General features: G+C 45.8%; 11 non-coding genes and 16 pseudogenes across 11 annotated transcripts; all 27 read right to left on the reverse strand.

Moving 5' to 3' along the window:
• Window positions 1–77: 77 nt before the first annotated feature.
• Window positions 78–266, reverse strand: LOC143801342 (U2 spliceosomal RNA). The gene has a single exon (XR_013220920.1). It is a non-coding gene; the product is annotated as a U2 spliceosomal RNA (small nuclear RNA).
• Window positions 267–442: 176 nt separating this feature from the next.
• On the reverse strand, window positions 443–629 carry LOC143796115 (U2 spliceosomal RNA). The gene has a single exon (XR_013220442.1). It is a non-coding gene; the product is annotated as a U2 spliceosomal RNA (small nuclear RNA).
• A 174-nt stretch (window positions 630–803) lies between these two features.
• Window positions 804–992, reverse strand: LOC143794713 (U2 spliceosomal RNA). The gene has a single exon (XR_013220428.1). It is a non-coding gene; the product is annotated as a U2 spliceosomal RNA (small nuclear RNA).
• A 176-nt stretch (window positions 993–1,168) lies between these two features.
• Window positions 1,169–1,355, reverse strand: LOC143795885 (U2 spliceosomal RNA). Its single transcript, XR_013220439.1, has one exon. It is a non-coding gene; the product is annotated as a U2 spliceosomal RNA (small nuclear RNA).
• A 175-nt stretch (window positions 1,356–1,530) lies between these two features.
• LOC143794188 (U2 spliceosomal RNA) lies at window positions 1,531–1,719 on the reverse strand. The gene has a single exon (XR_013220402.1). It is a non-coding gene; the product is annotated as a U2 spliceosomal RNA (small nuclear RNA).
• Window positions 1,720–1,895: 176 nt separating this feature from the next.
• LOC143794329 (U2 spliceosomal RNA) lies at window positions 1,896–2,082 on the reverse strand. The gene has a single exon (XR_013220417.1). It is a non-coding gene; the product is annotated as a U2 spliceosomal RNA (small nuclear RNA).
• Window positions 2,083–2,256: 174 nt separating this feature from the next.
• Window positions 2,257–2,445, reverse strand: LOC143794206 (U2 spliceosomal RNA). The gene has a single exon (XR_013220403.1). It is a non-coding gene; the product is annotated as a U2 spliceosomal RNA (small nuclear RNA).
• A 176-nt stretch (window positions 2,446–2,621) lies between these two features.
• On the reverse strand, window positions 2,622–2,808 carry LOC143797401 (U2 spliceosomal RNA). Its single transcript, XR_013220459.1, has one exon. It is a non-coding gene; the product is annotated as a U2 spliceosomal RNA (small nuclear RNA).
• Window positions 2,809–2,984: 176 nt separating this feature from the next.
• Window positions 2,985–3,171, reverse strand: LOC143794445 (U2 spliceosomal RNA). The gene has a single exon (XR_013220419.1). It is a non-coding gene; the product is annotated as a U2 spliceosomal RNA (small nuclear RNA).
• A 176-nt stretch (window positions 3,172–3,347) lies between these two features.
• LOC143796201 (U2 spliceosomal RNA) lies at window positions 3,348–3,534 on the reverse strand. Its single transcript, XR_013220444.1, has one exon. It is a non-coding gene; the product is annotated as a U2 spliceosomal RNA (small nuclear RNA).
• Window positions 3,535–3,698: 164 nt separating this feature from the next.
• On the reverse strand, window positions 3,699–3,898 carry LOC143797413 (U2 spliceosomal RNA). The gene has a single exon (XR_013220461.1). It is a non-coding gene; the product is annotated as a U2 spliceosomal RNA (small nuclear RNA).
• Window positions 3,899–9,103: 5,205 nt separating this feature from the next.
• LOC143794914 (U2 spliceosomal RNA) lies at window positions 9,104–9,277 on the reverse strand (annotated as a pseudogene).
• Window positions 9,278–9,451: 174 nt separating this feature from the next.
• Window positions 9,452–9,625, reverse strand: LOC143796160 (U2 spliceosomal RNA; annotated as a pseudogene).
• A 176-nt stretch (window positions 9,626–9,801) lies between these two features.
• LOC143796248 (U2 spliceosomal RNA) lies at window positions 9,802–9,975 on the reverse strand (annotated as a pseudogene).
• Window positions 9,976–10,173: 198 nt separating this feature from the next.
• LOC143796612 (U2 spliceosomal RNA) lies at window positions 10,174–10,325 on the reverse strand (annotated as a pseudogene).
• A 176-nt stretch (window positions 10,326–10,501) lies between these two features.
• On the reverse strand, window positions 10,502–10,675 carry LOC143796249 (U2 spliceosomal RNA; annotated as a pseudogene).
• Window positions 10,676–10,849: 174 nt separating this feature from the next.
• LOC143796168 (U2 spliceosomal RNA) lies at window positions 10,850–11,023 on the reverse strand (annotated as a pseudogene).
• Window positions 11,024–11,199: 176 nt separating this feature from the next.
• Window positions 11,200–11,373, reverse strand: LOC143794183 (U2 spliceosomal RNA; annotated as a pseudogene).
• Window positions 11,374–11,549: 176 nt separating this feature from the next.
• Window positions 11,550–11,723, reverse strand: LOC143796161 (U2 spliceosomal RNA; annotated as a pseudogene).
• A 198-nt stretch (window positions 11,724–11,921) lies between these two features.
• Window positions 11,922–12,073, reverse strand: LOC143796615 (U2 spliceosomal RNA; annotated as a pseudogene).
• A 178-nt stretch (window positions 12,074–12,251) lies between these two features.
• LOC143796994 (U2 spliceosomal RNA) lies at window positions 12,252–12,423 on the reverse strand (annotated as a pseudogene).
• A 176-nt stretch (window positions 12,424–12,599) lies between these two features.
• On the reverse strand, window positions 12,600–12,773 carry LOC143796487 (U2 spliceosomal RNA; annotated as a pseudogene).
• A 176-nt stretch (window positions 12,774–12,949) lies between these two features.
• LOC143794212 (U2 spliceosomal RNA) lies at window positions 12,950–13,123 on the reverse strand (annotated as a pseudogene).
• A 176-nt stretch (window positions 13,124–13,299) lies between these two features.
• On the reverse strand, window positions 13,300–13,473 carry LOC143794915 (U2 spliceosomal RNA; annotated as a pseudogene).
• A 176-nt stretch (window positions 13,474–13,649) lies between these two features.
• On the reverse strand, window positions 13,650–13,823 carry LOC143794225 (U2 spliceosomal RNA; annotated as a pseudogene).
• A 176-nt stretch (window positions 13,824–13,999) lies between these two features.
• On the reverse strand, window positions 14,000–14,173 carry LOC143797036 (U2 spliceosomal RNA; annotated as a pseudogene).
• A 176-nt stretch (window positions 14,174–14,349) lies between these two features.
• LOC143796651 (U2 spliceosomal RNA) lies at window positions 14,350–14,523 on the reverse strand (annotated as a pseudogene).
• Between the last annotated feature and the right edge of the window lie 31 nt (window positions 14,524–14,554).

Raw genomic sequence — 14,554 nt, forward strand, 5'->3', positions numbered from 1 at the left:
GAAACTCTGGATGCACTGTCGATTACAGTTCTGCGGTGTGCGTGTGTTCAAGCTGTGCACAACGCGTTTTGAATCTGCATAACCACACCCTCCATCCCCATTGTAACAGCACGTGAAGGTTCCGTGCGACAAAGCAAGCTCCATTTCCAGCTCCCTGTTCCAAAAATCCATTTAATATATGGTCCCCAAATAGGGGACGTATCAGATATTAAACTGATAAGAACAGACACTACGCTTGATCTTGAGCCAATTGGCCAAGAAGCGATGATCAGAAATGGTTTGCCACTTGGGCCGCACCAAGGCCTACAACCGACACCCACTGTGGAGACATAGCAAAAGATTGCCGCAGGGAAGACATTTCCAGAAACTCTGGATGCACTGTCGATGACAGTTCTGCGGTGTGCGTGTGTTCAAGCTGTGCACAACGCGTTTTAAATCTGCATAACCACACCCTCCATCCCCATTGTGACAGCACGTGAAGGTTCCGTGTGACAAAGCAAACTCCATTTCCAGCTCCCTGTTCCAAAAATCCATTTAATATATGGTCCCCAAATAGGGGATGTATCAGATATTAAACTGATAAGAACAGACACTACTCTTGATCTTGAGCCATTTGGCCGAGAAGCGATGATCAGAAATGGTTTGCCACTTGGGCCGCACCAAGGACTACAACCGACACCCACTGTGGAGACATAGCAAAAGATTACAACAGGGAAGACATTTCCAGAAACTCTGAATGCACTGTCGATAACAGTTCTGCGGTGTGCGTGTGTTCAAGCTGTGCACAACGCGTTTTGAATCTGCATAACCACACCCTCCATACCCATTGTTACAGCACGTGAAGGTTCCATGCGACAAAGCAAGCTCCATTTCCAGCTCCATGTTCCAAAAGTCCATTTAATATATGGTCCCCAAATAGGGGACGTATCAGATATTAAACTAATAAGAACAGACACTACGCTTGATCTTGAGCCATTTGGCCGAGAAGCGATGATCAGAAATGGTTTGCCACTTTGGCCGCACCAAGGCCTACAACCGACACCCACTGTGGAGACATAGCAAAAGATTGCCGCAGGGAAGACATTTCCAGAAACTCTGGATGCACTGTCGATGACAGTTCTGCGGTGTGCGTGTGTTCAAGCTGTGCACAACGTGTTTTGAATCTGCATAACCACACCCTCCATCCCCATTGAGACAGCACGTGAAGGTTCCGTGCGACAAAGCAAGCTCCATTTCCAGCTCCCTGTTCTAAAAATCCATTTAATATATGGTCACCAAATAGGGGACGTATCAGATATTAAACTGATAAGAACAGACACTACGCTTGATCTTGAGCCATTTGGCAGAGAAGCGATGATCAGAAATGGTTTGCCACTTGGGCCGCACCAAGGCCTACAACCGACACCCACTGTGGAGACATAGCAAAAGATTGCCGCAGGGAAGACATTTTCCAGAAACTCTGGATGCACTGTCGATGACAGTTCTGCGGTGTGCGTGTGTTCAAGATGTGCACAACGCGTTTTGAATCTGCATAACCACACCCTCCATCCCCATTGTGACAGCACGCGAAAGTTCCATGTGACAAAGCAAGCTCCATTTCCAGCTCCCTGTTCCAAAAATCCATTTAATATATGGTCCCCAAATAGGGGACGTATCAGATATTAAACTGATAAGAACAGACACTACGCTTGATCTTGAGCCATTTGGCCGAGAAGCGATGATCAGAAATGGTTTGCCACTTTGGCCGCACCAAGGCCTACAACCGACACCCACTGTGGAGACATAGCAAAAGATTGCCGCAGGGAAGACATTTCCAGAAACTCTGGATGCACTGTCGATGACAGTTCTGCGGTGTGCGTGTGTTCAAGCTGTGCACAACGCGTTTTGAATCTCCATAACCACACCCTCCATCCCCATTGTGACAGCACGTGAAGGTTCCGTGCGACAAAGCAAGCTCCATTTCCAGCTCCCTGTTCCAAAAATCCATTTAATATATGGTCCCCAAATAGGGGATGTATCAGATATTAAACTGATAAGAACAGACACTACTCTTGATCTTGAGCCATTTGGCTGAGAAGCGATGATCAGAAATGGTTTGCCACTTGGGCCGCACCAAGGACTACAACCGACACCCACTGTGGAGACATAGCAAAAGATTACCACAGGGAAGACATTTCCAGAAACTCTGAATGCACTGTCGATAACAGTTCTGCGGTGTGCGTGTGTTCAAGCTGTGCACAACGCGTTTTGAATCTGCATAACCACACCCTCCATACCCATTGTTACAGCACGTGAAGGTTCCATGCGACAAAGCAAGCTCCATTTCCAGCTCCCTGCTCCAAAAGTCCATTTAATATATGGTCCCCAAATAGGGGACGTATCAGATATTAAACTGATAAGAACAGACACTACGCTTGATCTTGAGCCATTTGGCCGAGAAGCGATGATCAGAAATGGTTTGCCACTTGGGCCACACCAAGGCCTACAACCGACACCCACTGTGGAGACATAGAAAAAGATTGCCGCAGGGAAGACATTTCCAGAAACTCTGGATGCACTGTCGATGACAGTTCTGCGGTGTGCGTGTGTTCAAGCTGTGCACAACGCGTTTTGAATCTGCATAACCACACCCTCCATCCCCATTGAGACACCACATGAAGGTTCCGTGCGACAAAGCAAGCTCCATTTCCAGCTCCCTGTTCCAAAAATCCATTTAATATATGGTCCCAAAATAGGGGACGTATCACATATTAAACTGATAAGAACAGACACTATGCTTGATCTTGAGAAATTTGGCCGAGAAGCGATGATCAGAAATGGTTTGCCACTTGGGCCACACCAAGGCCTACAACCGACACCCACTGTGGAGACATAGCAAAAGATTGCCGCAGGGAAGACATTTCCAGAAACTCTGGATGCACTGTCGATGACAGTTCTGCGGTGTGCGTGTGTTCAAGCTGTGCACAACGCGTTTTGAATCTGCATAACCACACCCTCCATCCCCATTGTGACAGCACGTGAAGGTTCCGTGCGACAAAGCAAGCTCCATTTCCAGCTCCCTGTTCCAAAAATCCATTTAATATATGGTCACCAAATAGGGGACGTATCAGATATTAAACTGATAAGAACAGACACTACGCTTGATCTTGAGCCATTTGGCCGAGAAGCGATGATCAGAAATGGTTTGCCACTTGGGCCGCACCAAGGCCTACAACCGACACCCACTGTGGAGACATAGAAAAAGATTGCCGCAGGGAAGACATTTCCAGAAACTCTGGATGCACTGTCGATGACAGTTCTGCGGTGTGCGTGTGTTCAAGCTGTGCACAACGCGTTTTGAATCTGCATAACCACACCCTCCATCCCCATTGAGACACCCCATGAAGGTTCCGTGCGACAAAGCAAGCTCCATTTCCAGCTCCCTGTTCCAAAAATCCATTTAATACATGGTCACCAAATAGGGGACGTATCAGATATTAAACTGATAAGAACAGACACTACGCTTGATCTTGAGCCATTTGGCAGAGAAGCGATGATCAGAAATGGTTTGCCACTTGGGCCGCACCAAGGCCTACAACCGACACCCACTGTGGAGACATAGCAAAAGATTGCCGCAGGGAAGACATTTCCAGAAACTCTGGATGCACTGTGGATGACAGTTCTGCGGTGTGCGTGTGTTCAAGCTGTGCACAACGCGTTTTGAATCTGCATAACCACACCCTCCATCCCCATTGTGACAGCACGTGAAGGTTCCATGTGACAAAGCAAGCTCCATTTCCAGCTCCCTGTTCCAAAAATCCATTTAATATATGGTCCCCAAATAGGGGACGTATCAGATATTAAACTGATAAGAACAGACAGGTTTCAACATATTTATTAAGTCATAAACTAAGAACATGACATAACATTATTTACAATGAGCGTTAAAACCATTCCAGAAATAAAAACAAAACACTCAGTACAAAATAGTGTTCCACATATAAAAGTTTCATCTCTGATTTGCCTCCTGTCTACCCGCATCTTTGACATCTTTTAGATAATAAATATACATTTCGCTAAAAATTATTTTGATGCAATCATTTATGGAGATAAAATTATGTTTAAACAATAAAATGTTTCTGACCTTCCATAAGGCACTCTTTGCACAATTTATTATGCACCAACATATTTTGTTTTGATGCAAGGTGGGGCAATTAAAAAGTCCATATAAAACATACTCATGATTAAAATCTCTCAACCCACAAACCCATTTTAAAAGCACCCCTAACTTTTTCCACAGTTCTTGAGCGTAGCAGCAGTCCCAGAACAGGTGTAACACAGTCTCACTGCTCGCACATGAGTCCCTTGGACATTTTGCTCGTGCCACCAGGCCCCTTCGGTGCTGGAAGTCTCTAGTAGGGAGGCACTGGTGGACAGACATCCAGGCAAGATCTTTATGCACATTTGCAAGAAATTTCCCATACACATTCCTCCAGACGTGCCTGGATCTGTTCCATGAAAAGTTGATCACCTCCGACACTCCTTCTTCTCTCCTTAGATGGGCCATTAATTTCCTGCGATCTTTTAAAAGGTCTGAGTCCAAGTCCGTTAAAACATATTTCCTGCATACTTTTTCTAAAATACTAAGGTGCTTAGGTGGGCGTAATAAAACAGGCGAGGTTAGAGACGGCCGAAACCATCTCTTAAAAACATAACCACAAGTATACTTTAAAAACTGACTAAAAACACTATTTGAATTAAAATGTTTAAAACAGAAACAGAAAAAATTTATGTATAGAAACATGGTCAAATCTGGGACATCTTTACCACCATTTTGATGTTTCTTATACATTTCTATATGTTTTAATTTCTCCATCTTTGAGCCCCAAATACATATAAAAATACAATGGGTCAGTTTTTTAAGCATTAAATCAGAGGGAGGGTACACCATTGCAACATATAAAATCATTGGCAATAAAATGGACTTGATAATTAAAACTTTCCCTTCAATTGACAAACTCCGCAAGTTCCAGAAAGATAATTTCTTCACCATTTTCCCTTGTACCTCCTCCCAACTTTCCCTCCCATCATTGTCTTTATTAAAAGTAATACCTAAAATTTTTACATTATCTTGCTTCATTTTGACCGCTGGTAGGTCAACATCATCCCAAGTACCAATTATCAAACACTCAGTTTTATTAAAATTTAACTTAAAACCCGAGGCCTGACTAAAAAAACTGGTACACCTCACCACCTTCCGGAGAGAAGCAGGGTCCGTGCAGATGGCGGTGACATCATCCATGTACCCGAAAACTTTAATTTGAGCCCCTCCTCCACCAGGAACAGGGACCCCTCGAATTACTTTATCTCTCCTGATCTGGCATAATAAAGGCTCCATTGCACAAATGAACAGGATTGGGGAGAGCGGGCACCCTTGCTTCACTCCGGATTCCAGCGGTATCTCACCTGTTAAAAAACCATTCACCGAGATTTGACAAAATGACATTTTGTATAAAACCATAATACGAGACACAATAAAATCTGGGATCGCCATCTTCTTTAAAACACTAAAAAGATATTTATGCGATACCCTGTCGAACGCCTTCTCAAAGTCCAGCGCCAACAGGGCTACATTTTGACCACGGTCCTTACAATACCATATTGTGTCTCTAATAACATTTAAAACTTCAGTGATACTCCTTCCTGGCACACTACACACTTGCTCAGGTTGTATCAACTTATCAATTATTGTTTTAAGCCGGCATGCAATAATTTTAGCAAACACTTTGTAGTCCACATTAAGTAAGGTTATAGGCCTCCAATTTGCGAGGTCCTCACGGGACCCTTTTTTCTTAAAAATCAAAGACACTATTCCCCTCCTCCATCCCTTCGGCAACTGTTCACACACAAACACTTCTTTAAAAATTTCTAAAAGATCATCTTTTAAAATATCCCAGAAAGTCAGATAAAATTCTACAGGAAGACCATCAGCACCTGGGGCTTTGCCTCTTGAAAAACTCTTAAAAACGCTAAAAAGTTCTTCTAGGCTAAAATCCCGAGCTAAAAAATCCTGATCTGACTGACAAAGCTTGACATCTAAAATATTAAGAGCATCACGTAAAAAAGAAAGATCTATATTTTTCTCACTAAAAAGAAGTTGGTAAAAATCAGTTGCTACTTTTTTCATCCCTTCTATAGTGGACTCTCCATCAAGGCAGGTAATGATCTCCTTTCTCTCCATTGCTTTTTTAAAAAAGAAGCGGGTACATTTTTCATCTTCTTCTAATTGCTGCACTCTTGAATTAAAAATTATTTCTCTCCCCTTTTGCTCTAAGACTGTGTGTATCTGCGTCTTTAGGCTAGCAATATCAGTATCTACTTCAAGACCTATTTCTTTAAATTTATAAAGTGTTTGCTGCTCAGTATTTAAATTAGAATAAAAACATTTTTTCTGCCTTGCCTTCTTCCTACCTGCCACAATGAAAAAAAGCCCAATTTTATTTTTAATATCTTCCCACCAAGACAACATCTTTATATAAGGAGGCCTATGCTGTCTCCACTTTTGGTAGGCTACACAAAAATCCGACCTTATCTGAGGATCCTGCAGCAGATGCGTCCCCAAACGCCACAGTCCTTTATTTATTCTCTGCTCTCCTTGGTACTCAAGCTGTAATTTTAAAATTTTATGATCGGAAAATAAATTAGACATAAGATCAAACGTTACCGGCTTAAAATCTACAGATAAAAACATAAAATCGATCCTGGAGGCCACTCCCCGACCGGACCATGTAAAACCTGGGTCCGTCAGCGAAAGCGACCTCCAGGCATCGCACAATTTAAAAAGCCTGGATGTTTTTGAGCATATAACAAGACTTATCCAGTTTACGGAGCGGGTCTCCTCCATCTCGGCGCTCGTTCACACAGAGGCAATTAAAGTCCCCACCTACCAGGAGAGGAGAAGACCCAACACAGAACACAGGCAATAACTCAAATAACTGGACACGCTCCTGCTTATCAGGAGATGCATACACATTAATTACACGGAAGTTGAAGCCATTTATGTGTGCATGTACTAATATTGCCCTGCCTGGCTCAATCTCCGTAACAGAAGAAATGACAATATTATTGCCACAGCAGAGCAAACCTACTCCAGCAGATTTGTTAATATTTGAGCCAGACCATACTGACGGGCCCAACTTCCAGTCCTTTTTTAATTCTTCGTACCGTATCGCATGCTGTAGGCCACATTCCTGTAATAGACATATATCGAAATCTACTGTCTCTAGATAATGAAAAAGAGCAGCCCTGCGGACAAGACTCTTTAAAGACCTCACGTTTAGTGAGACACATTTTATAAATGGCATTTAAGTCACTGTGGGAAAGTATCCGTAATCATATTGTCCTCTTCCAGATTTTGACCCATAACTTCCTCCAGGATTCCGGGTGACGGGGAGTCAAAAGAAATGATGTTGCAAGGGTCCGAGGACGAGACTGGGTACGTTGTCTTTCCCAACCAGAACTCTCCTTCTTCCAGGGTGACATCAGGCGACTCTGGAGCGACCTCTGGGATAACCTCTGTCCGAATCTTCTTCCCACTAGGCTCAGGCAGGTCACTGGTGCAATCCTCTTCAGCCACTGTGACGTGACCTCTCTCCTCCACGACGTCACCTGAAAAAAAACACACAGCGTTCTGCTGGCTCGACTCCCGATGGATGTCTGGGGCCTTCACAGCAGGGCCCCCCAGCGCCAACATACTGGGGGCACCCTGCTCCAACCCAACAGACTCATGGACATGGCCAGGTGTTTTGGCCTCCGCTGCAAGAGCGGCAGGACCTCGCAGCCTCGACTCCCAAACCTCCGACTCCACAGCCCGCCCATCAGAAGGGGCTAAAGGACGAATAGGAAACACATGAGAGGAGGTACTGGGGTCTTGGGCTCTCCCAGCCCCTACAGAGGACCCAGCAGCCTCGGCATAAGTCTTTGCTCTATTGGGGCAGTTCCGGAACATATGTCCATTATCACCGCAGAGATTGCACCTTCTGTCCAAAGGACAGTCCTTCATTTGGTGCCCATAACCACTACAGTTATTGCAGCGGTCTACCTTTCTGTCTTTGCAGGATGCCTGTGTATGTCCCATCTTTCCACAGTTCCTGCATGACATTGGCATTCCAGGATAGAACAGATACCCCCTGCTCTTACCGATAACAAAAGTTGATGGGGGTGTAACATTCCTCCTAAACCATTAGGGTCTCTCTTCAGACGAACTAAGAACCTCCTTTTCCCACACCAGAAACCAACTCTGTTCATCACCTCTCCTTGGTATCGTAGCTCATAACAGTACCGCTTTAAGTAGGTGGCGATGTCATCTACGTCCACATAGGGATTGGGGAAGTGAACCACCACAGGGATTTCATCATAGGCAAATAGGAGACAAAAGGTTAAGTCATCAAGTTCATCCATGTCAGACTTTTCATTTACCTTTTGCACCAGTTGTTGACAGCATCCCTGGGTCTTAAAGGTGATGGTGTAGGTTCCTTTAAATTCATTGTCCTGGAAACAGAAGATGTCACTCCTCTCGAACTCCAAGACTCCAAGCAAGACCTTATGGCAAACGAAAGACAGGTTCTTCTCCTTCCGAGCACTTTCATGAACTTCAATCCTCACGGTATTCTTCATCCGGGATTCCCCCGATGCATAAGATAGCAAAGCCGGCATCCTCCACAAGGAAATCCACACCAACTCTAAGAAAAAGAAAAGGCACAAGCCTTTAGGGGATCCCTTCTCGTTGCCCACGGACTAATCCTCTCTCCCAATAGCAGCAGGGGGGTGAAGTCCCTCCGAAGAGGAACGATCCCCCCAGGCCAAGAGAGAGGGTACCGAGGGCACCTAACTCGACCAGATCGCACAGGTAAACCTGATAGATCTTAGCCAAAAGGCTGAGAAGAGATGATCAGAAATGGTTTGCCACTTGGGCCGCACCAAGGCCTACAACCGACACCCACTGTGGAGACGTAGCAAAAGATTGCCGCAGGGAAGACATTTCCAGAAACTCTGGATGCTCTGTCGATGACAGCTCTGCGGTGTGCATGTGTTCAAGCTGTGCTCAACGCATTTTGAATCTGCATAACCACACCCTCCATCCCCGTGAAGGTTCCGTGTGACAAAGCAAGCTCCATTTCCAGCTCCCTGTTCCAAAAATCCATTTAATATATGGTCCCCAAATAGGGGACGTATCAGATATTAAACTAATAAGAACAGACACTACGCTTGATCTTGAGCCATTTGGCCGAGAAGAGATGATCAGAAATGGTTTGCCACGGGCCGCACCAAGGCCTACAACCGACACCCACTGTGGGGATGTAGCAAAAGATTGCCGCAGGGAAGACATTTCCAGAAACTCTGGATGCTCTGTCGATGACAGTTCTGCGGTGTGCATGTGTTCAAGCTGTGCGCAACGCGTTTTGAATCTGCATAACCACACCCTCCATCCCCATGAAGGTTCCGTGTGACAAAGCAAGCTCCATTTCCAGCTCCCTGTTCCAAAAATCCATTTAATATATGGTCCCCAAATAGGGGACGTATCAGATATTAAACTAATAAGAACAGGCACTACGCTTGATCTTGAGCCATTTGGCCGAGAAGAGATGATCAGAAATGGTTTGCCACTTGGGCCGCACCAAGGCCTACAACCGACACCCACTGTGGAGATGTAGCAAAAGATTGCCGCAGGGAAGACATTTCCAGAAACTCTGGATGCTCTATCGATGACAGTTCTGCGGTGTGCATGTGTTCAAGCTGTGCGCAACGTGTTTTGAATCTGCATAACCACACCCTCCATCCCTGTGAAGGTTAAGTGTGACAAAGCAAGCTCCATTTCCAGCTCCCTGTTCCAAAAATCCATTTAATATATGGTCCCCAAATAGGGGACCAATCAGATATTAAACTAATAAGAACAGACACTACGCTTGATCTTGAGCCATTTGGCCGAGAAGAGATGATCAGAAATGGTTTGCCACTTGGGCCGCACCAAGGCCTACAACCGACACCCACTGTGGAGACGTAGCAAAAGATTGCCGCAGGGAAGACATTTCCAGAAACTCTGGATGCTCTGTCGACGACAGTTCTGCGGTGTGCATGTGTTCAAGCTGTGCGCAACCCGTTTTGAATCTGCATAACCACACCCTCCATCCCCGTGAAGGTTCCGTGTGACAGATCAAGCTCCATTTCCAGCTCCCTGTTCCAAAAATCCATTTAATATATGGTCCCCAAATAGGGGACGTATCAGATATTAAACTAATAAGAACAGACACTACGCTTGATCTTGAGCCATTTGGCCGAGAAGAGATGATCAGAAATGGTTTGCCACTTGGGCCGCACCAAGGCCTACAACCGACATCCACTGTGGAGATGTAGCAAAAGATCGCCGCAGGGAAGACATTTCCAGAAACTCTGGATGCTCTATCGATGACAGTTCTGCAGTGTGCATGTGTTCAAGCTGTGCGCAACGCGTTTTGAATCTGCATAACCACACCCTCCATCCCTGTGAAGGTTAAGTGTGACAAAGCAAGCTCCATTTCCAGCTCCCTGTTCCAAAAATCCATTTAATATATGGTCCCCAAATAGGGGACCAATCAGATATTAAACTAATAAGAACAGACACTACGCTTGATCTTGAGCCATTTGGCCGAGAAGAGATGATCAGAAATGGTTTGCCACGGGCCGCACCAAGGCCTACAACCGACACCAACTGTGGAGACGTAGCAAAAGATTGCCGCAGGGAAGACATTTCCAGAAACTCTGGATGCTCTGTCGATGACAGTTCTGCGGTGTGCATGTGTTCAAGCTGTGCGCAACGTGTTTTGAATCTGCATAACCACACCCTCCATCCCCATGAAGGTTCCGTGTGACAAAGCAAGCTCCATTTCCAGCTCCCTGTTCCAAAAATCCATTTAATATATGGTCCCCAAATAGGGGACGTATCAGATATTAAACTAATAAGAACAGGCACTACGCTTGATCTTGAGCCATTTGGCCGAGAAGAGATGATCAGAAATGGTTTGCAACTTGGGCCGCACCAAGACCTACAACCGACACCCACTGTGGAGATGTAGCAAAAGATTGCCGCAGGGAAGACATTTCCAGAAACTCTGGATGCTCTATCGATGACAGTTCTGCGGTGTGCATGTGTTCAAGCTGTGCGCAACGCGTTTTGAATCTGCATAACCACACCCTCCATCCCTGTGAAGGTTAAGTGTGACAAAGCAAGCTCCATTTCCAGCTCCCTGTTCCAAAAATCCATTTAATATATGGTCCCCAAATAGGGGACGTATCAGATATTAAACTAATAAGAACAGACACTACGCTTGATCTTGAGCCATTTGGCCGAGAAGAGATGATCAGAAATGGTTTGCCACTTGGGCCGCACCAAGGCCTACAACCGACACCCACTGTGGAGATGTAGCAAAAGATTGCCGCAGGGAAGACATTTCCAGAAACTCTGGATGCTCTATCGATGACAGTTCTGCGGTGTGCATGTGTTCAAGCTGTGCGCAACGCGTTTTGAATCTGCATAACCACACCCTCCATCCCCATGAAGGTTCCGTGTGACAAAGCAAGCTCCATTTCCAGCTCCCTGTTCCAAAAATCCATTTAATATATGGTCCCCAAATAGGGGACGTATCAGATATTAAACTAATAAGAACAGGCACTACGCTTGATCTTGAGCCATTTGGCCGAGAAGAGATGATCAGAAATGGTTTGCCACTTGGGCCGCACCAAGGCCTACAACCGACACCCACTGTGGAGACGTAGCAAAAGATTGCCAAAGGGAAGACATTTCCAGAAACTCTGGATGCTCTGTCGACGACAGTTCTGCGGTGTGCATGTGTTCAAGCTGTGCGCAACGCGTTTTGAATCTGCATAACCACACCCTCCAACCCCGTGAAGGTTCCGTGTGACAGATCAAGCTCCATTTCCAGCTCCCTGTTCCAAAAATCCATTTAATATATGGTCCCCAAATAGGGGACGTATCAGATATTAAACTAATAAGAACAGACACTACGCTTGATCTTGAGCCATTTGGCCGAGAAGAGATGATCAGAAATGGTTTGCCACTTGGGCCGCACCAAGGCCTACAACCGACATCCACTGTGGAGATGTAGCAAAAGATCGCCGCAGGGAAGACATTTCCAGAAACTCTGGATGCTCTATCGATGACAGTTCTGCGGTGTGCATGTGTTCAAGCTGTGCGCAACGCGTTTTGAATCTGCATAACCACACCCTCCATCCCCGTGAAGGTTGCGTGCGACAAAGCAATCTCCATTTCCAGCTCCCTGTTCCAAAAATCCATTTAATATATGGTCCCCAAATAGGGGACGTATCAGGTATTAAACTAATAAGAACAGACACTACGCTTGATCTTGAGCCATTTGGCCGAGAAGAGATGATCAGAAATGGTTTGCCACTTGGGCCGCACCAAGGCCTACAACCGACACCAACTGTGGAGACGTAGCAAAAGATTGCCGCAGGGAAGACATTTCCAGAAACTCTGGATGCTCTGTCGACGACAGTTCTGCGGTGTGCATGTGTTCAAGCTGTGCGCAACGCATTTTGAATCTGCCTAACCACACCCTCCATCCCCGTGAAGGTTCCGTGTGACAAAGCAAGCTCCATTTCCAGCTCCCTGTTCCAAAAATCCATTTAATATATGGTCCCCAAATAGGGGACGCATCAGATATTAAACTAATAAGAACAGACACTACGCTTGATCTTGAGCCATTTGGCCGAGAAGAGATGATCAGAAATGGTTTGCCACTTGGGCCGCACCAAGGCCTACAACCGACATCCACTGTGGAGACGTAGCAAAAGATCGCCGCAGGGAAGACATTTCCAGAAACTCTGGATGCTCTATCGATGACAGTTCTGCAGTGTGCATGTGTTCAAGCTGTGCGCAACGCGTTTTGAATCTGCATAACCACACCCTCCATCCCCGTGAAGGTTCCGTGCGACAAAGCAAGCTCCATTTCCAGCTCCCTGTTCCAAAAATCCATTTAATATATGGTCCCCAAATAGGGGACGTATCAGATATTAAACTAATAAGAACAGACACTACACTTGATCTTGAGCCATTTGGCCGAGAAGAGTTGATCAGAAATGGTTTGCCACTTGGGCCGCACCAAGGCCTACAACCGACACCCACTGTGGAGACGTAGCAAAAGATTGCCGCAGGGAAGACATTTCCAGAAACTCTGGATGCTCTGTTGATGACAGTTCTGCGGTGTGCATGTGTTCAAGCTGTGCGCAACGCGTTTTGAATCTGCATAACCACACCCTCCATCCCCGTGAAGGTTCCGTGTGACAAAGCAAGCTCCATTTCCAGCTCCCTGTTCCAAAAATCCATTTAATATATGGTCCCCAAATAGGGGACGTATCAGATATTAAACTAATAAGAACAGACACTACGCTTGATCTTGAGCCATTTGGCCGAGAAGAGATGATCAGAAATGGTTTGCCACTTGGGCCGCACCAAGGCCTACAACCGACACCCACTGTGGAGACGTAGCAAAAGATTGCCGCAGGGAAGACATTTCCAGAAACTCTGGATGATCTGTCGATGACAGTTCTGCGGTGTGCATGTGTTCAAGCTGTGCGAAACGCATTTTGAATCTGCATAACCACACCCTCCACCCCCGTGAAGGTTCCGTGCGACAAAGCAAGCTCCATTTCCAGCTCCCTGTTCCAAAAATCCATTTAATATATGGTCCCCAAATAGGGGACGTATCAGATATTAAACTAATAAGAACAGACACTACGCTTGATCTTGAGCCATTTGGCCGAGAAGAGATGATCAGAAATGGTTTGCCACTTGGGCCGCACCAAGGCCTACAACCGACACCCACTGTGGAGACGTAGCAAAAGATTGCCGCAGGGAAGACATTTCCAGAAACTCTGGATGCTCTGTCGATGACAGTTCTGCGGTGTGCATGTGTTCAAGCTGTGCGCAACGCGTTTTGAATCTGCATAACCACACCCTCCATCCCCGTGAAGGTTCCGTGTGACAAAGCAAGCTCCATTTCCAGCTCCCTGTTCCAAAAATCCATTTAATATATGGTCCCCAAATAGGGGACGTATCAGATATTAAACTAATAAGAACAGACACTACGCTTGATCTTGATCCATTTGGCCGAGAAGAGATGATCAGAAATGGTTTGCCACTTGGGCCGCACCAAGGCCTACAACCGACACCCACTGTTAAGACGTAGCAAAAGATTGCGACAGGGAAGACATTTCCAGAAACTCTGGATGCTCTGTTGATGACAGTTCTGCGGTGTGCATGTGTTCAAGCTGTGCGCAACGCGTTTTGAATCTGCATAACCACACCCTCCATCCCCGTGAAGGTTCCGTGTGACAAAGCAAGCTCCATTTCCAGCTCCCTGTTCCAAAAATCCATTTAATATATGGTCCCCAAATAGGGGACGTAACAGATATTAAACTAATAAGAACAGACACTACGCTTGATCTTGAGCCATTTGGCCGAGAAGAGATGATCAGAAATGGTTTGCCACTTGGGCCGCAC

Source organism: Ranitomeya variabilis, chromosome 1 (assembly GCF_051348905.1).
Source record: "Ranitomeya variabilis isolate aRanVar5 chromosome 1, aRanVar5.hap1, whole genome shotgun sequence".
NCBI classification, from domain to species: Eukaryota; Metazoa; Chordata; class Amphibia; order Anura; family Dendrobatidae; genus Ranitomeya; species Ranitomeya variabilis.